Source organism: Pteropus vampyrus, unplaced genomic scaffold (assembly GCF_000151845.1).
Source record: "Pteropus vampyrus isolate Shadow unplaced genomic scaffold, Pvam_2.0 Scaffold215, whole genome shotgun sequence".
In the NCBI taxonomy this organism is placed as follows: Eukaryota; Metazoa; Chordata; class Mammalia; order Chiroptera; family Pteropodidae; genus Pteropus; species Pteropus vampyrus.
This window is the reverse complement of record NW_011888996.1, coordinates 3266772-3291941: the sequence shown is the minus strand read 5'-3', so window position 1 is coordinate 3291941 and position 25170 is coordinate 3266772. Positions and strand designations below refer to the sequence as shown.

The following is a 25170-nucleotide window of genomic DNA, read 5'->3' as shown; positions in this document are numbered from 1 at the left end:
CATACCCCAATTTCTTGACTGTCAACGTATAGTATTTGAAAGTTTATTTCAGTAATTTAATTTCATATTAAAATTATTAATGACAGTTTTATTTGTTATTTATAAATGTATACTTGAAATATAGTTATTTTCAACAGGAACCTTTTGTAACACATTTAACGGAAATTTATAAGAAACATTAGACATGGCAAAGAAAACAAAAAGACTTCTAATAGTGAAATATATGAGGCAGAGAAATGGAAAATTGAATGAAATTTCTTGCTTTTGGAATATTTTATTGCTTTTGAAATATTTGTAGAAAGTACCACATAGTTTCTTCTGGTAGCTTTTTATTTGAGGTGTTTTCAGAGTTGATCTCTTGGCTGCTATAACTGGTAGTTTGGGAGCTGACTATGATCTCTTCATTTATTGACATTTTTCCTAAACTATAGGATAAGTGCTTCGTAAAACAGGAAAACGAACTAGTGATCTCTGATACCCATAAATACAGACTTATGATTTTATGTCCTTGATTTGCTTTCCCTGGGCTGATCTAGTTCATGATTCTCATTTTGCCTTCTATTATGAAGAATTTTTCTAATTCATCACAAATTGAAACTTTCATCGAGTTTGTAAAGATATGTATCTTTTCGTAGTTTTATATATTAACATCTGAGAATAATAATTTGTGGGGTTAAATTTGCAAAATAGTTCTTTAGTTGTCACTTTATGTATATTTTCTTAATAATTTAGCTCCTTTTTATCTAGATAGTTAAACACGTAAGAACTGTATGTCAAAATTATATTTATAGCTTGGATAACATGGAAACAGTAAATATGCAAAGTAATTTTTTAGATGCCATTTTACATATGTATTTTCTATATGAATATCTTTTTTGGAGGAAATGAGTTCCTGGTAGATGAATTACATAATTTCATGCGGATTGTAAAAGAAATAAATTATTAAAATGACTATGTAAAAGTAAATGTAAAACTCTAATCCTATGTATGTTATTTGAATTTTGGGGCTAGTACATAGTATTTTATGTATTTACTAGTTTTTGTTGCATGGATAATAATTATTAGAGGTGACATTTATTGAACTTTTTATATATGCCTACCATTGTTCTAAATATTTTTGAAGGTATCAGTAAAAAGTGTATTACTTTTTTTAAATTTAAATTTGAGAAGAAATTTATGTAACATAAAATTAACCATTCTAAAGTGAACAGTTCAGTGGCATTTAGTACATTCACAATGTTGTGTAACTGCTACCTCTGTCTAGTTCTAAAATAGCTCCATCGCTCCAAAATAAAACTCAGTACTCATTAAGCATTTTATCCTTATTCTTTTCTTCTTCTAGACTTTGGCAACCACTAGTCTGCCTTCTGTCTCGGTAGACTTACCTATTCTGGACGTTTCATAGGAATGGAATCATGCACTATGTGGTCTTTTGTGACTGGTTTCTTTCATTTGGCATACTTTTTCCAAAGGGTTCATCCACGTTGTAGCATGTATCTACTTTTCCTTTTTTTATGGTTATGTTCTACGTATTTTATATGTACTATTTTAATTCTCACAACAACCTTGTAAAGTAGGTGTTATTTCTGTTATCTACATTTTATAGATAATAAAGATAATTATGTAGATATTAAGTATCTAGTAATTGGAAGAGCCAGGATTAGAATTCAAGCCGTAGACTCCAGGTCCTGGCTTCTTAACCTAGATGTAAGATAGTATTTATCCTTTTATAAAGTAGATCTTAAGTATATACTGAACCAAACTGGAAAGGGAATTCTGTGACATGGAGGCAGTTGGAAAAATTTAAGTAGTATATCTGGATGTCTGGGCCATGAGAAAATTTAGGAGCCATACATAAAAAATATAAGACCAAATATTAGTTATAGGCATTATCTTTTTGATACTTTGGTATTTTTTGGAGGTAAATACCACCCAAAGTCAATAATATGTTATTTTATTTTAAGAAACACAGCAAAGTGTGGTAGCTCTGAAGCATTTCACAAGTTTATGGCTTCTCTTTATGTAAAATTTAAACCTGCATCAGAAGTTTTAAAAGAATGTTCCCTTTCCCCGCAATAGTATTAGCTGATGAGCAGAATGTGCCAAAATTTGGCAGTTTCCCAGAATTCTGATCACTAACCTTCCTGTCACCTAACTTTCTACTTTTTTCTTTCAGAAAAGTTAAGTCATCTTAAGTAACCATTTGCTCTTAAATTATATGCTTTGGGTAATAGAGAAAGCATCCTTTTGATTTACTGAAGCAATTGCTTGGAAACCTTGGGAGAAAATAAGATTTCTTTTAGAGGCTTTTACTCTTAGGTGAACTTTGAGTACAAGAAAACAAAACGAAACACAAACTTATTTCTTTTCTAAATCTCCTAGAGCCAAGGGAAGAGATGGTAATGTTGTCCAGGTAATTAGCTTGATGACATGTAGATGAGAGATTCTATGTAAAACAGACTTTGAGCCATAATTTTATTATAATATCAGATATATGATATTAGAGAAAATGTTTTCCCCAAGGCAGTAAAGAAATTTATATCTAAAAATCTCAACAGTTAGAGAAGTTTATCAATGAGTCCTTAAGCATTTTGTTTTACATAATATAAAAGAAGATTTTATTTGCTGACATCTTTGTATGTATACAAATAACTACATTGGTAATTTATTTTTCACATGGACTATTTATTGAATTTATGGATTTTAGTTTGTATGTAGTTTTGGTTAACTGCGTCTTTGCTTTGCTCCTATAGAAGGAAGTGGGGTTTTTTTTTGTTTTTTTTTTTTTTTTTTCCCCTGATGGATTTAGACAATGTTCTAGGTGCAAAGTCTCCATGTAAGGAATTAGCCCTTCTGTTCATACAGATTATCTTCTAATTTCATAGGTAATGTTTCTGAAAGTCAGACAGTTAACAGAAATATTATAAGAGAATGTTCTTATCCCAGAGAACTTTATTATACATTTATTCTCTAATTTCATTTGCCTCGTCAGTAATATATTTCTAGGATTTTGTGTATGGTCTTTAATATTGACTCTCTCACATTTAAACACAGTGTTGACTAGCTTGGATTTAGTGACCTTCTAATTGAGCCTAAGAATTGATTTTTAAATCTAATGACATATATTTGCATGTAGATTGTTAACTTCTTATTATTAGTCAGTGATTTTTTTCCTTTTTTGGTCAGTTTTTATATATGAAGTAAGTACTAATTTTCAAATATTTGTCAACATGAAACCTTTGCAAAAGGTGGAAAAGTTGTCTGTAAGTACAGTTATAGATGGAAGAGCTTATAGTTGAAGGATGCTGGGAGCTAGAGCCTTCTCTGAACATCTCTCCATTTTGTCAGTGAGCTATTTCTTCTCTCATGGAAAGTCATCCTGAATCTTCCTTGCCTTCAGATGCCTTTGAAGGGCTAGACCAGAAGTCTAAGAGTGTAGGAGGAAGGAAGTAAGTGAAAGAAAGAGAGGAGCAGATTTGTTTGACTCATGTGTTGTGGGGTGTGGTAATGTGTTACCTTCAGTTGTTTAACATGTTGCTTCATTCGTTTGTAGGCTTTATATTCCCTTCCTTATTCATTGATTTTTGGGGTAGTTTCTTGATTAATTCTGTGAAGTACCTAAGAAGACATGATAGAAAATGTCTTTAGTATCAAAATTTTCTACTTCCAATTTTTGGAAGATTGCTGCTTATTAATAAAGGAGAAATATTTTAGATAAACCTATTTCCTTTATCTTCTTATTTTTTTTGAAAAGATGTACAAAGAATGTTAGGATGTACAAAGAACAAGTCTTTCTTTTTTGTTTTACATTAATTAATTAATCAATCAATCAATCAGTCGTCTAACGCCTACAGCAACTGGTCTACCTAGGTGATCTCCCATCCAAGTACTAACCAGGCCCAACCCTCCTTAAGCTTCTGAGATCAGACGAGATCAGGCTTGTTCAGGGTGGCATGGCCATAGACAGGACAAGTCTTTTTGAACCAAGTAAATACACACATCTGAAACTTAGCTAAGGGTATTTATGGATTTGACATTATGGTCATTTGGTATTAGAAGGAGGACTCTTTCCTGGGTCACAGGACTTTAAGGTACTTTATGGTTGGGTTGTTATAACATATCCTGGTTCTAGCAGGAAGTTACTTTGAACTCTTCTGGGAGAGCAATTCAGAATTAGAAACATCGGCCAATAGATTTGTTGTGCTTTTATGAGATAGTAGTGAATGTAAGAAAAAAAGAAAAAAATTAAAATTTCTAAAATTCAAACAGTAAAATTTAAGTATTCTTAGGTAATGCATTGCTTAAGAGATAAATAAGTCATTAATGAGTTGATGCTAATTTGTTTATAGTTAACTTTTTTGTTAATGAGCTCTGTGATTCAAAATAAGATGTTAAATGCTGTATACCTACTAGATAATCAGATATCCAAGTCTTTTGATTTTAAGTCTGTTTACATGAATCATAAAAGATTAATTTGGCACGTGTAATCAAGTAGCAGAAGCAGTTTGAAAGCTGGACACAATTGAAATATAATTGGAATTAAATAGAAAACATTTATTTTATATTTCCAAATGAGGTTTTAATTAAAGTAAAATAGCTCATCTTTTTTTTGACATTTCTCTGAGAAGGAAATTCAAAACACACTTCAATTGATGGTTGGCTTTCTCAGACTTTGATTAATCACTTTCAAAGTAAGCAGTAGACCAGTACAGTCATTTTGTAATTATACACAAGTGAGATTATTTGAAACTTTAACTGATATAACTGTAAAGGAAGTTTTACATTGGTCAACTTTATATAATACGGTGTATTTTTCTTTTATGATTCAGATATAAGTGCTAATCTGAAAAAGATTCTATTGCTATTATTTTTACAATTATAATTTAATGGGGGAAATTTTAAACTAGAAAGGTTAGTTTCAAAGACATTTATCTAGTAATACTGAAAACTAAGGTTTTCAGGAAACTAGCTGATGAAATCCTCAGTGTGATTAAGTACTTGGAAGAATCTAACTAATGGAGCTGACTGTAAGTTATTTATGATTCCACACTAATGAACCAACTAGTATTTCCCCAGAGCACTGCTAAAAATAAAACTTTGAACTGTCTGAAAAATTTGAAATGACAATGGAACTTGATTATTTATGATCAGAATAAAGAACTCTCATTCATGCAAGATGAAATGCCCCTACAAGTTAAAAAACTTTTTCAAGTTTTAAAACTGATACAAAGAGAAATTATCTTCTAATTAAAGTAATAATACTGTAGAATGTGCATCTCATCTTATATAGCTAGAATCGTCAATGGGAACAAAGTACTTCATTTCTTAAAGACTTATAAAGTCTTGTAGAACATCAACCTATCTGCAATATCACCTATCTAAAAATTTCTTATAAGCTCATTTCTTCGAATAAGACTTTTAACAAAATAGTGTCACTGATACCGTATAAAACAAGTAAGAAAATATTGCAATGTATTTCTTTAAAAACCACCTAACTTTCATATTAAAAGGCACTTGTTTCATCTCTTTTAGGAGTAAAAAAGTGCTGTTTAATGTTAGAAGCCAAGTATTTATATTCTTTTCAATACTAAATGCTAATAAAATAAATAAAAGTTATTGGATGTTTTTCATTGGAAACTTCATTCAGTTTTTAACAATAAAACTTATACTACAATTAGGTTTATGAGGAATGGTTAAGCTTTTCATAATGTTATTAATTACATAACTTTTTCCTTATGTTATGAATTAAAATTTTTTTGCACTTGATTTTTAATTTTAAAACTGCAGTAGATTCAAAACAAAGTAAAATCTTTCAGAAAAGACTATCAAAGTTTATACTTGTTCTGTTTCCTTATTTTGACTTGCATCTTATTATATATTCATTTCATTTTTTAAATGATGCTGCATATTTAATGAAAGAAAGTTTTTTTAAAAAGGAAGTGTTGCCAATCAGTCTAATTTTGTTACAGTTAAAATTTGATGGTCTACAGACGATTTATAATCCTTTTCTTGTTATAAAATATTGTCAAATTTATAGTAGTATCAGTTAGAAAGTTTATGGAAACATTGTTTAAGGTGGTTTAAAATAGAACGAAATCTTTAATTTGAATTTGATGGCACCTGTTTTCATTTTGTTCCCCCGGCAACACCACTGGTACCAAAATTGCCCATAGACCACCCTGGTTTTTGAGAAGAATGAAATCATTCTGAGTTTTTTTTTTTAAATTTCATCCTTTTACTGACTAAATATTTAAACAGAGTTATAAAACATCTGTCAGAGTCTGTGAACTCATTTTGGAGTAAAAGAGCTTAGGACACACAATTGGAAGTTTTGCATAAAAATCCCATAGTAATTTTAGTTTGTCTTTCTTAATTATGTTAAGATTTTTATTAGAATTAGAAATTAGAAAAGTAGCAGAGCAATAAGAAAGTATCTGGACTTAGAATGTCATCATGGAAAGCTATATTTTATTCATTTACTGATAATTGAGATAAAAAAAAGGTAGCATGATGTTTTTTTCTGGAAGGTTCTGAGAGCTCAAGGTATGTGAATTAAGGTTTACACTCAAAACTCCCGTGGGAGAGAGATAGAGCTGACACAAACATTATCTTTTCTAATAGGGTCTGCATTTTTTTCCCCCCCTGCTCTGTCATGGATTTGTGTGTTTGAGACATCATGAAATGTTATTAATTCTCTCTGTTTTAAATGTTAGTCATTCAGACTTACATGCAGTACAAGTGGCTGAAAACAATTAATTTCCCGTGTCCAGAGACCAGGATTGAGTGTCTTGTAAAAGGCAAACTAAGCCAGACATGTTAAATTCACATATATTCTTTTAGCAATTTCCTTCATTAAGTGGGATTTATTACTGTTTTCAAAATGAAAATTTGTATGGGAAAATTTTGGTGTACTCTGAAAGAATTGGGTGTATAAACCAGAGAATCTATGTTTTATCTATATTTGATAGTGCTTTTTGATATGGGTTCTGTCTGCTGCTGTGGAGATGAGGTATTTGCAGGAGGCTAACTTCCCTAGACCTGGCTTGATTAGGTAGGGCTTTATGCAGAACCAACAAAGATGCTAAATATTTGATATCTATTAAAATATTCTGCTGTTTTTTTTTTTTTTTACAATAAGATTACTTTTCCTTATAGTATATAAATTTCTTATTTTTCTTAATGAGGAGCCTGTGTCTGAGTAATCACCACGCTCCTCCAAGTTTACATGTATATTATTCTTTTCTCTATGTATTACTAGTCCTTGGATGAGTAAGAATTTCGAAGTATGACTTTTGACATTTGCCAAAACCATTGTGGCAGTGTTAGGAGATAATTCTGGTGTAATAAAATGTTATTTGGATGAGGGATACATTTTCATCATGTTTAAACCAGTTATTAGAAATTTACTTCTTTACTGTGTTCATTCATCAAGCAGGAACTGGAAAAATTTCTGTTGACATTCCCTATACATCTTGGTGACTTGTATAACCAGCTACTTCAATGAGATATAAGTCTTGGTGACGTTTAAAAATTTTGGCTGCTTCATTGGGAGATAGTGTGGTAAAATGCAAAGGACTGCCTTGAAAGTCAGACCTTTAGGTTTAGGTTTCTTATCTCTAAACCATGTATTATTTCTCTGACATAAGCAAGTAACAATCTTTTAGAGCCTCAGTTTCATCATCTGTAAAAAAAGATAATATCTCTCAAAGTTGTGAGAATTAAATGAGAAACTAGATCAGAGTGCCTTGCATAGTGTCTGACACACAGTAGGAAGTTAATGTCAGTGCACGCTCATGCATGCTCATTCTTACATCTTTCATTCTTTCCATGACTTTGCCTTCTTAGTACCCCAGCAAGAGAGTACATATAATTGCGAGAATGCTGTGTCGTGGTGAGATTTTAGATAGCACTTGAAATTCATGTTTTGAGGTTTATTTTTAGTTAAACTATTTACTTTAACACCTTTAAGAAAAATCTCCAAAGCCAGAGATTATTCTCAATCACCTCTTAATCATTTATGCTTTCATTGAAGTTGTTATCCCTTTTCAGTCACTATGGAAAGCATTTCTTATTCATAAATATAAAGTATCCCTGAAGGGAATACTTTACGAGGCATCCACACATGCACCCAAACCAAATAAAGTTGGGCTTAAAGAAGTCAAGACCTGGTTCTGAAAAAGGCAAGGTCTGTGCTTAAAATGTAGAGTGTATATTTCTGACCTTTATATAGCAATAGTATTATTAACCTATATTTATGAAATATTTTCATACATACTAAAGTTTATGTATCTTTAGCAGACAGTTCTACATGAATTATTTTCTTTAATCCTCACAGTTAACCCCCATGAGATCAGATAAGTAATGTGATCGCCATTGGGCTGATGAAGGAATGGAGACCTAGGCTGTGGTAACATTGTTCCAGTTCTGTTGGAGGCCAGGATTGTGGTTAAGTGCTGAAATTTTTTATTTTTTATTTTTTTGCAGTTTTATATCTTTATTCAATAATCAGCAGTTAGTTCTTATCCACGTTAACTGTAGATTTTTGAAAGTGGTGACAGGCACGTAGGTTACTGACGTATAGTGCTTGTTTGGTGCATCTTCATCCTCATTACGTTTTCTGGACAACCGCACCCAGATATGGTATGGGACATTCCTTACCCCTTTGACCCAGACAGCTTTATTGAGCCTGGTGTCAGTGCGCACATCCGGAGTCCCCATCTCCTTCATGGCAAGCTTCTGGATCTCTTTGAGTGCCTGAGGGGTACGCTTCTTGAAACTCACTCCATGGATACATTTGTGCATGTTATTGGTGTATTTACTTCCTCGTTGATGGCAGAACGGCCCTTCTCTTGCCACCCTTCTTCATGGGAGCCATTCTGCTGGGACCAAGCTGGAAAGGAAGAGTGCGAGGTGTCATCTTATTTTAATAATATTTCATTTGTAAAGTGACTTAAGATTAAATCTATAGCAGAATACTAGTGAAATCTTTGTTTAGTTAAATGAGAATCATCAGGGAGCATTTGAGATCTTGCTCCCTGGCATAGGTTGTCTGTTCTGCTCAAATACACTCATAAAAAAAGAAAAGAAAAAATTAGTAGAAAGAAGTGGGGATAGATTTGGTGGCTATATTAACAAATGTAGGTTGATCTGAGTACTGTGCCATCTTTTCCTTTGAAGAACATTCTACTGTTCTTTTAATAGGTACTAGGCACTATCCTAAGTGTAATACGTGAATTTTAGTACTTTCAACAATCTTATGAGGGGAGATACTATTGTTAACTCTATTTTATATGTCAGGTAAAGTTGAATATAAAGGAGAAAGTTCTATAGACTGAGTCCTTTTCCCTATCTTTGAAATACTACCTGAAAGAAAACACAGTATGCATTTTTAGGTCTGCTGGAAATTTTGTGGTTTCAAAGGCTTTGTAACACATTTGCAGGCTGTTAATAATTGAGTGTTATCTAAGCTTTACTTTTTCAGTTTAAAAAAATCAAGATTTTACTTTTTAATCCATAGCATTAAAAAAAATCCCTTTAATGTTAATTTGTACCATGAGATAAAGCAAGTTTAATATATCTTTCTTTTTCTTATATGGAGTAAAGATCTACATATGAATCATAGGTCATGTTCTTTCATTTATTGAAGAGTTTTTTAGGAATTCTAGATCAGAATTTTTTTGATTGTAAAACTTCTGGGGAGGGTCTCCATATTTTCACTGGGTCTCACTTTCTTGTAAAAAAAGAAATGTTTCTAAGAATGACCTATAGGAATTAAATACTGTTATATAAATATTGAATTATTATGTTTATGCACCTGAAATGAATATGATGTTATACACCAATTATACCTTAATGAAAAATTTAAAATACAAAACTAATAAATATCACAAGGCTTTCATAAATCTTAAAAAATAAGAGAATAGTGATTACCAAAAAATTAAGGACTACATTGTATTTATTTACTTATTGGCATTTTAGTTTTAATAGATTATTGGTTTTGTTATAGAAAGTCAAAATTGAAACAGCTTCTCCATAGGTCTGTTAATGTGCAATCCGTTTTATCTTTTAATACATTTTATAAACATTTATAACCACCTACTCCATGCCAGGCACTGTGTATATATGTAGGGATAAAAAATAGGAATGAAAACAGCCCTAATGCTTAGTGTATAGTTGATGGGAGAGCTACATTGGCAAGCAAGCGTTTTTAGTATATTTTGATAAGTACTATGGTAAATATATCTAGATAATGATAAAATTCAGCATTATTGGGAGTGAGCGGGTATACCTATAGGTATTGAGTCCTGAAGAAAAAGAAGTCTTTGCTGGAGTGGAGATGAATTTGTACACGGTAAGATTTTTCTAATAAGAGAAAGTAGCATATGCAAAGGGAGACAGAACATTCTGGGATTCTGAATAGCTCCCAAGGGCTGTAGCATGGAGTATGAGCATAAAGCACTTATGTCTGTGGTGGTGCTAGTACTGGAGAGAAAAGTAGTGATCATGTCATGAAGCCTTGCATTTTAACCTACAAAATTCTTTCCTCCTGAAGCTACTGGAAAAACTAAAGCAGAGTGATAGGATCTGATTTTTGTTTGTGTGTTTTTGGTTACATCACTAATGACAGCAGTGTAAGAAATAGATTAGGGTGGGACAGGAACAAAAATTAGGAAGACCCATTAGGAAGCTTCCAATAATTCAAATGCGAGCTGATAACAACCTTCGTTAAGGTATTAGCTGTAGTGATGGGGAGAAAAAGACAAATTCAAGAGTGTAAAGGAGGTAAATGAAGAAGATAAGGTTAGTGTTTTAAAACAACATGGAACCAAACCGTCAAGTTACAAGTAATAACTGCATGTCTGTGACATGAAGGAGTATGTAGTTCATCTACCACAGGTTTGTTTTGAAGCATTTTCTTCTTTTCAAAGATGCCTCTGTTTTTTTTTATCACTTCAGTGTTTCCATTCCTGAAGGGAAATAGAAAAACCCATTTGTTGGAACAACAAGTTCACTATTTACTTATTCTAGTATTACTTTTTGGGGGGTTGTAATTTATATTCATGGTAGAAATGCTATATAGAATTACAAACAAAAAGTAAATTTGTGCTGTCTTTTAGATTTACTTATGTAGTTTACCTTTACCGTTGCTCTTTATTTCCTTATGTGGATTCTCCTTTCATTTCAGCCTGAAGACTGCCCTTTAGTTATCTTACAGGGCAGGTCTGCTAGCAGTGAATTCTGTTTTTATTTATCTGAGCATGTCTTAATTTATTCTTCACTTTCGAGGTGGGAGGGGAAACCCTAGCTAGTAGTGGCTTCTTCGTGATAATAGAAAGAGAAGAGAGGAGAGAATTAAAAAGCCTAATGTGGTGTCTTTCTTGGCTGACCATTCCTGGATGGCAAGTTGTATATTGGGGACCGATTATATGGTGAGGGGCTTTAATGCAGAAGATCCTTGTTTGGAACCCTAGAACTTTGGTGGAATGAGGGGTAGATGAGTAGTTCTAAGAAATAAATTTGGTAGTACTTGTGAGAATTGATATGAGGAAAGCCGCTATTATCAACATGCATTGAATATCAGATATTAAAACCTTTCGGTTTTCTTAAAGTTGTAACATAACAAATGTGTGTTTTATCTGCAGGAAGAATTTTGCTGCAGATTTTTAGTTTTTACTCTCCATTATTTAAAAAAAAATTAATTGTGGTAAAAAACATAACATTAAATTTACTATTTTAACCATTTTTCTGTGTACAGTTCAATGGTGCTAAGTAAATTCACTTTGTTGTGCAATGGATCTCCAGAACTTTTATCTTGCAAAACTGAAGCTCTGTACCTATTAAACAACTCCCCATTTCCCCAGCACACCCCTGTCCTTAGTAATTGAAAGTAATTGTACTTTCTGTTTCTATAATTTTGACCACTTTAGATACCTCATATAAGGGGAATCATACAGTATTTTGTGTGTGTGTGCGACTGGTTTATTTTACTTAGCATAATGTCCTCAAGGTTTATCCATATTGTAGCATGTAACAGGGTTCCTTCCTTTTTAAGGCTGAAGAATATTTCATTGTAGGCTTATACTACATTTTGTTTATCCATTAATCCTCTTCATTTATTTTTTAAGTATAGATTGTTTCCTTTTCATCCACTGTTTTTTTATCTTTAGATTTTAGCTTATTTAGGGACACAGGCCATTTTCCTAACTTGTTCTTTGGAAGTCATCTTAAGGGTTATATTTTCTACTGGTTTTGCTGCTATATTGCTGATTTATATATTGTTATATTAATTTTACATTTGAAGATTTTTGAGTTATTTTATTAGTTTCCTTAGATATGTCGCTGATTGGAAATTTTAAAAGAACCTTTACCAGTTAAATGATTATCAATATTGAGGCTAATAAATTCTTTTCCAATAGCATACACAGTCTGCACTGCACCGGTTTAAATTATAGCACCTAACTGCCTCAGGGCTTATGACATTATAATTTTTCAACTGAGCAATGTTTAATTTGTTATGAAAGTGAAGGAAAAGTTAACTAATTCCATCAAAATTATGCTGCTGACATCTGTTTCTGATAAAATTTTAGTAATATGATAAGAATTGAAAGCATTGTGTGATTACTGGTTTCTGATTCCCATGATAGTAAACTGCCAATGATTTATCTTTCCTTTGTGAATCATTTATTATATGTGAGGTGTCATTAAGTCCAAATAGAAAAGAAATGTAGTGCTGAGGGACACTAACACAATAACTGAGTTTCTTTTTCACACTGATCTTAGATTACCTGTTAAATTTGCTAAGTAAGTTATATTTTATTCCTCAAATTTTGCAAATTAATAAAAAATTGTATGAAAGAATTTTTAATATGTTATATTTAGGGCATAATTTTTTCTAAAGGCATATACTATTTTAACCTACACAGGTCAGTGTTTTTACTCCATTTTTCACTCTGTAACATAGGCAGAGTTGTCTAAATTTTCCCTAATTATTATTAGTATTGGAAGAAGAGATATGTCCTTTGAGATAAAAATTTATTTGGTAGTAATGAAGGTGTATGTGAATACTCTTGAAACCAAACTTGTGGTGGGAGAGAAGACAAGCAATTCAAAAGATGGTGCTTGATTAAGGTAAAGGGCAAAAGAAGAGCAGTAGTAGGGAAGAGTGAGAAAAAGAGTCAAATAGAGAAGGAAGAAAGAAGAGTGAGTTAACAGGGCGAAGGTAGTTTTTATTGAGAAAAGAAGAGAATTGAGCTCAGAGGGAGTTAGGGTTCTTAACTTCTTACATAGTTGAGATATTTGCCCTTGATCTCTCCTAACCAGAAACAGAGCTGTTTGATCAGGTATTTTAGGGTTGCTTTAGATTGCTATTGTTGCTGAGCAACTTTGTCACCTGTGCCTCCCCTAGGGTTATCATAAAGCAGTCCTGCAGATGCTAATCTGTGCAACATACACTCTTCAGTTAACTCCCTGGGCTAGTCTGCTTGACTCGAATCAAAAATTTATTTGGCTTCAAAGCCCGTTTTCTTTTCACTGCACAATCCAGCTTCAATAGGAAAGCACTTTTCTGGATTTGCCCTGTCCTACAGCTTTGCTGAACTCGTTTATTACCTGCAATAAGTTGATGTTCTTGAATGTGATAGTCTGTGATCATGTCATCTGTACAAATTTCTATTTTTATTTCTTTCCTTATTTTTCCTATAATGTAACTTTAGGTAAGATGTTAATTCTCTTAAACAGCACTCTGTATAATTTTTCCAATAAACCTGTGATTCCAGTAAACTTATTGGAATCACAAGTTTATTGGAAAAATTAAATGAGAGATTGTATGTCAAAGATTCAGTAAGATGTTGGTACAGAGGGGTTGGTATACAGGCATTCTAGTCTTATTCCATTTTTATTGGAATGTGTCCGTTTTTTCATTTTGTATAATTCTGGTTTTTAGTTTTAGGAAGAAGTTTTTAAATCACATTAACATACTCTTAGTACTTTTTTTTTTAGCATTTTAATTGAGAATACTTTGATCAATTATTGTTAGGATGATATAATAACATTTTGATTAAAACATTTTTCTGTAGGTTGGGGGGAATTGTTTCAGCTACATACTCTAAGGACGAATCTAAAGATATAATACTCTTTATTTTAGTAGTAACGCTCTTATAGAGTTGTTTAAGATTAGATGACTTAATGTATGTCCGGTACTGAGCGCAGTAGCTGGCACTTAGGAAGCACTAGATGGGGGTTAACTGCCGTTATTGTTGTCATCATCATCATCCTCATCATTGTTGCCATTATCACCAGGGAGGCCTATATATATGTATATATATGTAAATTTTTGATAAATTAATGAAGGAATAAGTGACTCAACCAATATTCCATTCACCTCAGAATGAAAGAAACTTTCGTATATTCAAAGGTTTACAGAATGTATCTCTCATGTACCCAATTTGAGGAAAATACTTGAACAGGTTCTACCCAAACAGAGTGAATCAGAACCAAGGAATCAAGAGAAGAAGCCGTTATAAGCAATGAACCTTTCAATATGTATTACTACATCCAAATGACTACTGGTGGAGTAACTAAAAGTATGCTAAATAAGAATTCTTGAAATAGAAAGGGCATGATTTACTCTGAATGAAATAAAAGAACAACACATATAGAATTCATCAAATTGAAGGAATTAGGTGGTTATATCAATAAATACTGAAAAAACATTTGATAAAATTCAACAGCTTTTCCTAAGGTACATAAGTATAGTAAATATTTATATAGAAAACAAAAAAAGCAAACATTATTTTAACAATGAAATGTTAGAGCTATATCTAATAGCGGGTATGCCCACTTTTATCATAATTCAGTGTTTTGTATGTTCTAGCATGTTCAGTAAGATAAAATAATGAAATAATCAATATAATATTAGAAGAGAACAAAATGTATTTTGTTTTACAGGAATGATTGTATGCCTGTAGGAATCAATAGCCTTTCTCAGTGCTGTTAGCAATCTTATTAAATAAACATTGGCAAAAATAACCAAAGTGGTTTTAAAAAGTTCATGCCGGGAAAGTGAACATGATGTCCCTCATGGTGCTGGGGCTCTGAATGCTGTTTGCCAAGAGTGTTGCCATCAATTTTCTCTTGACTGCCAAGTTATTTTTCTTTTAAGGCTGACTGGCATGAGAAAGCTACATACACTGTCTGAAAGAAACCAAAGGCCTACACAGACGTTATCTCTTAGGCTTCGGACTTCTCAGTGATTCAGTTGCTCCTTCCCGGCCTTGCTTAAATGATGGCTACTCAAACTAGTTTTCCTTTGAAGGCAACAAACCCAGCTCATCCTCTGCCTGATGGAAGAAGAAAGGCCTGTTGGGTAGGGGTTTATGGTGCTAGGTGCTTTACATGCTGCTTTATATATGGATATAGTGATACAAAGAGGAAAAAAAGTAGGAAATATTTAAAAATGAATTTAGTAAGAGAAATACAGTTCTATATGAGGAAAGTTATAAAATTTCTTTGAAGAATATCATACTGGAAATTAAATTAAAAAAAAAAAAACATTTTGTCATATTGTCTTTATAAAATACATTCCCAATTCTTGTCATAGTATGTTGCCATCTAAGAGCTACAGGTGACCATTGAATACTGGGTTCGAACTGCACAGGTCCATTTATATGCGAATTATTTTCAGTAGATACTATAAATGTATATTATTTTCCTAATGATTTTCTTAATAACATTTTCTTTAGCTTTATTGTCAGAATGCAGTATGTAATATATAACATACAAAATATGTGTTAATCATCTGTTTGTTATTAGTAAGGCTTCTGATCAACAATAGGCTATTAGTAAAGTTTTATGAGAGTCAGATTTTACATGTGGTTTTTCAACTCTACCTGGAGGTCGGCATCCCAACTTCCACATCGTTCAAGGGTTGACTGTATATCATAATTCTTTTTTACCTGAAATTAATAAAAAAATTTATTGTATTTATAACCAAAATTCCATCAGGATTTATGTTGGAATTGGGTAAAATAATGTTAATGTTTGTTGACCAAGAAAATTTTTTTTAAAAGTCTGAAGAGTAAATAGCCATACCAGATATGAAGATATACTCCAAAGCCACTATAATCAGAAGAGTATAGCACTGACATATGTCTATGAATATAGAGGTTAGAAATCAATTCTAGTATACATGGGAATATAATTGATAAAGGTGAAAATTGATTTAGGTGGGAAAATGATAATCTCACTTGTCATGACAGCATATATATCCAAAAGAAAATGGAATCTTTGGTCTCTTATAATACCTAAATACCTAAATTCAAAATGTACCAAAGACTTAAATGAAAAAAATAAAAATTTTATCTTATATGTATGATTTAGAAGTTGAGGAAACGTTTCTAATGAACCCAGGAAAACCAGAAGATATGAAAGAAATCTAATCACATAATGATTGGAAACTTTTATATGAGATCCCATAAACAAACTCAATGTCAAACAACAGGCTGTGGAAAAATATTTTTACCTCTAATAGTTGCTGTCTAAGATAAGAAATAAGAAAAAGTTACAAATTAACAAAAAGATAATCCAGTATTTTCAAAAAAAAAAAGGTAAGAGATATGAATAGATAGTCCACAGAAGAGCAAATCTAAATAGTGAAAAACATGATCAATAGTAGTTTGGGAAATGCAGATTTAAGTAACGATGAGAGATTATTTTATATCCATAGTTAAAAAGAGTTATGACACTCAATTCTGATGAGAAATTAGAGAAAAGAGTGTTGGCAATAGAAATGTGAAGTTTATAGCTTTTTTTTTTTTCTTTTTTAAAGCAATTTGGTAGTTTCATTCCCAAGACTCTATCTCATAGGGAAAAAAAAGCGCCAATATGTAAAGATATGTGTATTTTTTTAATGTAAGGATCTTTCTGTAATATAATCAGTAATGGTAAAAAATCTGGAAAAAGGAGGGAAAAGTTGAATATATTTGCTATATTTGAGACCTGTAACATTACGCAGCTATTAAAAAGAATGGAGTTGTAACTTTACTAACTGATGTGGATATATTCTACTGCATATGAAATGAAAAAAAAAAATATGTAGAGAAGTGTGTGTTGGGACAGCTCCATCCCCCAAGAAACAAAACGAAGTCCTCAAACCTCTGTGTATGTTTGTATGTAAATGTACAAGGATGAAGAACAAAGTATGGAGCAGTAAGCATGGAATTGTGGGACAGAGTAAGGGAAACATTGAGAATGGAACAGTAGGGATGGGGGTGGAGACAATAGTTACAGGTTTGTCTTTGAACCAGGGCTCATGTAGGACACTACCAGGGCAGTAATAAAGGGCTTGAGGCAAAAAGGAGACCTGATACACACTGGGTTTATAGAACAAATTTAAAAGGTGTAGAATTTTAACATCTTTTCTGGGTATGTTAGACATAGTTTATTAAAGGTTTTTAACAATTTATTAGGGAGGAGGCATTTAGAAAATGCTATCGGGAACTATATATTCATTATATTTAAGTATGCTCAAGTGTATTTTCATACATTCAACAAATTTTGTGCCAGATACTGTTTAAAGCACTTAGGATATATATATACTTTTTTTCTCATATATATATTATATATATATATATATATGTCATATATATAATATATATTATATATATATACTTTTTTCTCATATATATTATATATATGTCATATATATATTATATATATATATGACAAAAGTGCTGTTTTAAACATGGTGTTCAGGGACACATTGAGAACATGATATTTGAGCAAAGACCTGAGCTGTGGTCTGAAGCACACACATACCTGGGAAGACCATTCCAGGCAGGAAGAATGCTGATAGAAAGCCTTGTGTGTTTGGGAAACAGCAAGGAGGCCACCATGGCTGAAGCCGAAATGATGAAGGGAGAGAGAGGCAGGAGATGGTATCAGAGAAGTAAGGGAAGTAATAAGGAAGGTGGTGGTGGTAGGTCAGGGCAGGAGAAGTGCCTAGCAGACATTTTTAGATCCTTGTCAGGCATTGAACAGCAAAGTCATAAGATCTGATTTATATTTTAAAAGGATTACCCTGGTTTTTTTGAGAATACACTGTGATGGGCAAAAGTAGAAGCAGAGAGACCAGTTGGGAGGCTATTGCAGTAATCCAGGTGAGAGACCAGGGTGGCACATTAGGTGGGTAGCATGGGAGGTGGTAAGACCTGCTCAGGTTTTGGCTATATTTTGAAAATAGAACCAACAGCATTCTCTGACAGATTGGATGTGGGGGTGTGAAAGAAAAAGGAGTTAAGTTAGCTGGAGGGAACTATCATAACAAACAAAAAAGAGAGGGAGGGAGAGTGAGACAGGGAAGGAAGTGGGAGCGGAGAGGGATAAGAACCTCTGGAAGAAACAGAAACTTAACACAAAGAAATGTATCTCTGCTTTTAGTCTAGCTGCCTTCGCGCTTAATCTTCTGTACCAATGAAATCACACCTAAAGCTTGCTGTCTTTTCTTTTGCATAAGGCTATCCATGAATATGCACATAATTGTATTGGATTTGTTACAGCACATATTAAAATGTTAAATTGGAAAAGGAAAAACGGGTGTTTTGTGGGAATTAGGTCAAGTACAAACTGAAACCTGTATAGAAAGTGAAGTCAGGAAGGTAACAACAGGAATTCTCATCTAGAAAATGGGTGAGATGAAAGAAGTTAACATCAAGAATGAAATAGGTGAGAGTCTGTCTTGTTCTACCAGGTAAAGGACCTTGAAATAGGAATGTAAACTTCAGGAAGCAAGAGCTTCATTCGTTTAACAAAAAGTGTGACTTAAAAAAATTTAGTATTAAATGGTAACTGTTGGACAATGGTAATGGTAAAGGGGGAACAAAAACTATTGCAGTCGATGGAGGTTGTGTCAAGTTAAAGTATTGCTGATATCGTATGGAATTCCTAAGAAATTCGAGGTGCCTCTGGGCAGCATATGGGAATTTAAGGGAAAAGAAATTATTCCAACTTAACTTCTGGGAAAATTCTGAGTTAATTAAGTTTTCTGAATTATCTGTCAGTGAAATGTCATAGGCTAACATATAAGTTTTGGGAGATAGTACCAGTTGGGAAAACAAAAGAATTCTTCCTTTTAGTATTCTGGTGCAATTCTTGCTGGAGCACGCTGTGTGCCAGATAACTTCTATGATCCACAGAAGGAAATTGGAGCAATACCAATAAGGTCTGCTTTCCTTATTTTAATTATCTATTAGGATCGCTTGCGTTCAAAAGTTGTGTTCTGTATAGCTTAATATTCTGTTATTTTTATTGATTATTGTCAACAATTGACTACATCCAGTTCTGCCTCACTAAAGGATAGAGTTATTCAGGAATAAACTTAGTTTGGCTTTTAGTAGCCTTTAGCTAGTACGTCTCTTTCTAGGCTGGACTAGATAGTTGAGTATTCATTAAGAAATGGTGCTCCTATTTTCTTATTATAAAATTTAGATGCATGTTTTTGCTTTAAACAATTTTAAAATTTCAGGTTGACTTCAAGAATGGGAGAAGGCGCTAGGAGGCACTGTTGTAGGGATGGGGGCTGGAATGGGAAGGAGAGAATGAATGGGATTAACTATTGGTAATTGATGACACTTTCAAACTGACCTTTCACCTGTGGAGTTGAGATTTCATAGATGTATGGGGAAAGGAGTGGAGGATAGTGGTATGATGAGGTTTTACAATGTGGTGGAGCACTCTTATTTTATAGTTGAGGCTTTTAGCTTTCAGAATTGAGGCCAAAGTCAGGTGATAGCAGAGACTACTGCTCTCATTGCTGTTGTCCTAGTGCTGGAGCTGACATATTACTTGGAAGGTAGATTGCAGTTCACTACCAAAAGAACTGAAGTGAGCTAGGAACTAGGGATTTATAGAACAGACAAGGTGGTAGTAGGAGCCATTCTCATCAGGAGGTGTGGAAAGAAGCCATCCCGAAGAAAGTAAGTTATTGTGTTCACTACAAAGAACAACTGAAATTACTAGTGCCTGTGTATTTGGTTCTGAGAGGACTTTGCCTCTGAAGTGGAACAGAGCCTTGCAGCTTTTCTTCTTACCAAAAATAGTTTCTTGACTTTTTCTTTGCTTGACACTTATCACCAGTAGAAGGAAAGGCATATAGTTCATCACAGTGATAGCATTTGAAGAGTAATGGCACTGAAGAATTTAGTAATAGCACTGAGAGTACACTCATGTCTAGCAGACCGACTTTTTATTTCTCATGTACTATGCCTTTTACCTTCTTTGTACCACTGATTCTTAGGAGTTTGGGGTAAATTTAAACTTTGTTGGAAAGGTACCATTTTCTTTTTCTTCATGTTGACATTGAAAAGTAGTGAGAATAGTTTTATTTTAGAAATTTCTTACATGATTATCTTTATGCTATGCTTATTCATGCATTCAGTCAGTCAATATTTACTGAATATCAATCCTTTATTCAAGCACTGGTATTTCAAAATGAGTGACTCAGACATACTGTCTTAAAGTAGCTTGCAGTTTGTGATATTATGTAGGTACCTGCAATGTTCATTTGAATTTTTCTAACAGATTCATTAACCTTTGCTATAGTTTAATATATAATTTAGTGTTTAGCAAGAAAATGCCTCTGATGTACTATATATGTATCATTTAACCTATACCAGCTTTATACACTGAAAAAATACACTTATTTACTCCATAGTACCTGAAACGTGCAGTTATTTCTCAGACATTACATGTTGCTTTAAGCAGAAAGTGTAGGTTTGACATATTTTTCTAGGCAAGTATTTTTTATTGACTTTTTAATTCTAAAAATGTTTTGAACCTAATACTACCCTGCTTCCAGAGTCATCACACCTTTAAAAGACTCTTAATGAGTAAGAGAACGGCCACTCTGCTAAGACATTAGTGGTGAGTTTTTTGATTAGAAGTTGATATTTAAATCTGGTTCTGCTGTTTAAATGAGACTGTCTGGTTCAACAGAGCAAAACAAAAATTAAAATATTTTAAATAATCTCAGTACCTGTAATTGTCCTTAAACAATCAATTCTAATTTTTTGAATTCTCAAATCTTCAGTACACCAAGGCTTGTACTAATAACTATTGTAATTGGTCTTTGTGGCTGTGTGTTTAAATGTTGGAAATGGGAGTTTAATATGAACATGCAGTAAATCTTAACCACAGAGGTACACACAGGTCCCAGTATAATATAGAGCAGGAAAGAAACACATGTAAACAGACATAATCCTCATCTTAGTATGTGGAGCCATACTTCCATAGAATTGCATTCAGTGTTTATATAAAGAAAAGTGGCAATGAAAAACTGTTGTTCCTTACGGTCTTACTGTGTATTTTGATCTCTAGGTTATTTACATTTTTCTAAATGTGTAGGGATGGTATTAAAAGATGCTGATATCAGTTAATTATTTAATTGATATAATATAAAGTTATATAATGGCCAAGGAGGTTATCATATGCCTTCATTTACCTTAGGAGACAAAGTTGAGGAAAAAAAAGATTTTTAAATAATAGTTTGGATAAGAGATTCGTTGTTAAACATAAATGACATGGATAGTTTAAAGCTTAAGTATGATGTGGCATTGTAATTCTTATTGCATTTGAGATGCTTTATTCATGTGAATATTTTATAAAAAATACTTAGTCACAGAAGGTCTCTCTACAGCACAAGGAGCTCCATTTTCTCAGAAGCTTTTCTAATGATTTAGAAATAGTAAACACATTCAATATAATGGTTGATGATATTCATTTCATATAAGGGATGCCATCAAAGAAACTCTTAATCTATGAATGTCTCTTCCAAAAGATTATATGTTTATTAAGAACAGATTTTGGAAATGAGAGCTAACAGAAGTGTCTGTACAAGTTTAGTTTCATTCAAACGTTGACTTTTACAAAGTTTTTGATTTTTCTTTGTGTTAAACTTCTAAAAAGCAGTGAAAAAAGATTGTTAACCAGAATAAGGAGGTAAATATTTTACAAGATAGGGAGGTTCAGTATGTACCAAATGATATAGAACAATACTTTTGAAGAAGCCATTATTAAATTCTATAGCAGCGATACAATCTAACTCAGTTCTCTTTAGGCTCTAATAAAAATGTTCATTTATTCATTCAACAAATATTTATTGAGTGCGAGGCACTGTTCTATGAGCATGAGATAAAGCACTGAATAAAACAAAAATGCCTGTCTTTACGGTATTTACATTCCAGTTGGATTAGATAATAAATGAAACAAATAAGAATAATATATGGTATTAGGCAGTGATTATCACTTTGAAAAATGCTAATCTTTTAAATACAGTAGGAGAGGTCTTGTAAGAAAGAGACATTTAAGAAAAGGCCTGAAGGACTCAAAGGAGCAAGCAAGCCATGTGGATGTCTGGGGTGAGGGAACAGAGAGTACAGTCTGAGATGGGATGCTTGGCTCTTTGAGTCTTAATTAAGAAGCCAGTGTGGCTGGAGTGAGCCAAAAGGACAGTGATAGAAGATGAAGTCATTCAGGTAATGCAATTGCTGCAAAGATTTCAAGATATGCTTATTTTTTTTCTTTAATCGTGCTATTTGAAATAATGTCAGTCAAATAGCTATGTACTTGCCTCTATAGACATAAGACAGTATGGAGTCAATTTAAACAGTTTTGGATAGCATTGTATTTGAGATTTTGTGCTCACTCACTTGTGCTCTCTCCCTCCCTCTTTCTCTTCTCTCTCTTCCTTATCTCCCTCCCTCTTCTCCCTCCCTGCCTTTCTTCCTTTCTCCATCCCCCTCCCCCATCTCTCGCTTTCCCTCTCTGCCTTTCTCCCTTTCTGCCTCTCTCTCCCCGCTCCTCTCCCTCTTTCCCACTTCCTTCCCCTCCCCATCCCTTCCCTCCCTGATCTTTTGTGATCCTATTTTCTACAGGGACGAAAACTGTTTTAGATTAGTTCACATATGTATCTGTATATAAGATGGTTAAAAATAACCACAAGAGGAATTAATATCCCTCCATATTAGACTCTCGATGGGAGTAAGACTATGAAATGTAGTGAAAAGATCTCTGATATTCTGTTCAGACCCCTGATTTTGTGTAACACAGATTTGGTTTCTACTGTAGCCCAAATCTTGGGCAAATTACATAATCTCTTTAACCTTCAGTTTTCTTACCTGTAGTGGGACATAGATTATGAAGGTCAGGTAAGGTAGCACCTTGTGTCGCCAACCTCTGGAAGAGATACCATAGAGTTAGATGTAAAGTTTTGTTGTCCTGAGGAACTCCTGTTCTCAAGATGAAATGTCTATATTTGGTTGATGTAGGCAGAGAGAATTGTAGCTTGGGTGGTACTCTACTCAGTTATGTCTCCACACGTACTTTGTATATGCTTTTGTTACCATTTACATGTTTGTATTTTAACTTTTTTTTTGATACATGTATTGACGGTTTGTTGTTGCTGCCATAATTAGATCAAATACTCTTTAAGGAAGGGACAATGTCTTCAGCCCTGTGTTCTTTGTGTGGAGTTCAAAGATGGTAAATTGGTACCACTAGTGTAAACTCCATGAGGGCAGGCATTTTTTATTTCTTTCATTCATCAATGTATGTTAAGCACTAGAATGGTGTTGGGCACATAGTAGTTACTTAATAAATATTTGTTGAATAAAAGAATCTTGTATTCCAAAGATAGAACTTTAATATTTAAGAATATCCTTCTGGTATTAGATGGGGGCAGATTTGACAAAGTGGTCTAGAATTGACACTTATATTAGTAGATAAGCTCCAACAGAACATGCAGTCAGCTGACAGCTTTGCTTTAGAGTAGCTCCTGATTTGGAGAACAGGCACTAATTAGCCAGGTTAGATCTTTAGGTAAGTAGAGAGTGAAGTGGTCAGTAGTCAGTTAGCAGGAGAGAAAAATGGAAATTAAAGACTTAAATATTTTACAGATTCAACCGGTCTGTGATTAAGTAATATATAAACATTTTGTGTTAGTAGTCATCAAGTAAGGAAAGGTATAATGCTGCAAAGTTTGTGAGTTGCACACTATAAAGTAATAAGTGAAAGAAATTAGGAAATATATTAGGAAAGTCATGAGACTAAATTCGTAGTATTGCTCTTAAATATTTAAGATTGGTAAGTAGTTTGATCATCCTTTTGGTTTCATGTTTTTTTCAGTGAGCTAGAAAATAGATTTTATGGTTAAACTTCATTTTCTTTCTGAGAATAAAATATTTAAAAGCTTGACAATTTTAACATGTTTATATAGGAATTTGTTAGGTATAGTATATTTATAGACAGGGAAACATGAGCAATTAACCAAGAATAATTAACTGAAGTAAATTATATTGGAATATTCCTTTCAAGGAGGTGCTTTGGGTTTTTAATTTGATACCTTAATAATAAATGCAGGTTGTAAGTTATAATGTTTATTGGTAAAAATGAAAATTTTGAAGATAATATTTTTATAGGAAGAATGGTATTGTAAAATAGATCGAGAATAAATCTAAAGTTGTAGAAATGAGTTCTAGGAATGCTTCATTCGTGCATCGTTAAATATTGCATTTTTTCACTAGATTGTAGAACCACAAAGGAATACCTTCCTTGAAACTTTGCTACAATTTTGAATAAAAAGAATATGGAATAACCTAGGAAAACTTAGAAGAAGAAAGACTGCCAAGAATTTTTGAAGTTTTGAAAGCCCTCTCAGCTGGGGGCTTTCCCCACTAAGATGAGAAACCAAAATTTGGAAATTGAAGACAGGTATATCTTACTTTATTCCTTGCTATGTAAAGTTAATAAATCTTTAGTTAACATGAAAAACACTTAAAAATATATCAAACCTAGTTCTAGAAGCATAAAGAGCCATTACATACCTCTGGTTTTGAGAAGCAAATGAAGAAACGAAAAAGCAAATTTCCTCAAACGTTAGCAGTCACGCAGCTGATTGAAAGTAGTAAACATGAAAATTTATGTGAAAGTCTAAAAATCCGTTGCTAAAATAAAGCATTCAGAGTGTCATGTCATTTTCAACAGAGGAACTGAACAGATCTTAAGTTCGAAATGCAATTATAGTATTACATTTTAAAACCCCATCTATTTTAGGAGGATTAATATCTGTATTGTGATTTTTAGAATATTTCTACAGACTAGCATAACTGTTTTACAGCTATA

General features: G+C 32.8%; 1 protein-coding gene and 2 pseudogenes across 4 annotated transcripts in view; 1 reads left to right on the top strand and 2 right to left on the bottom strand.

The window, feature by feature from the left end:
• The window catches only part of STK3 (serine/threonine kinase 3), a 277085-nt gene that overhangs the window by 98926 nt on the left and 152989 nt on the right, over positions 1-25170 (top strand). The gene's annotated exons all lie outside the window — the stretch shown is intronic.
• Positions 3846-3965, bottom strand: LOC111747235 (annotated as a pseudogene).
• On the bottom strand, positions 8452-8884 carry LOC111747215 (annotated as a pseudogene).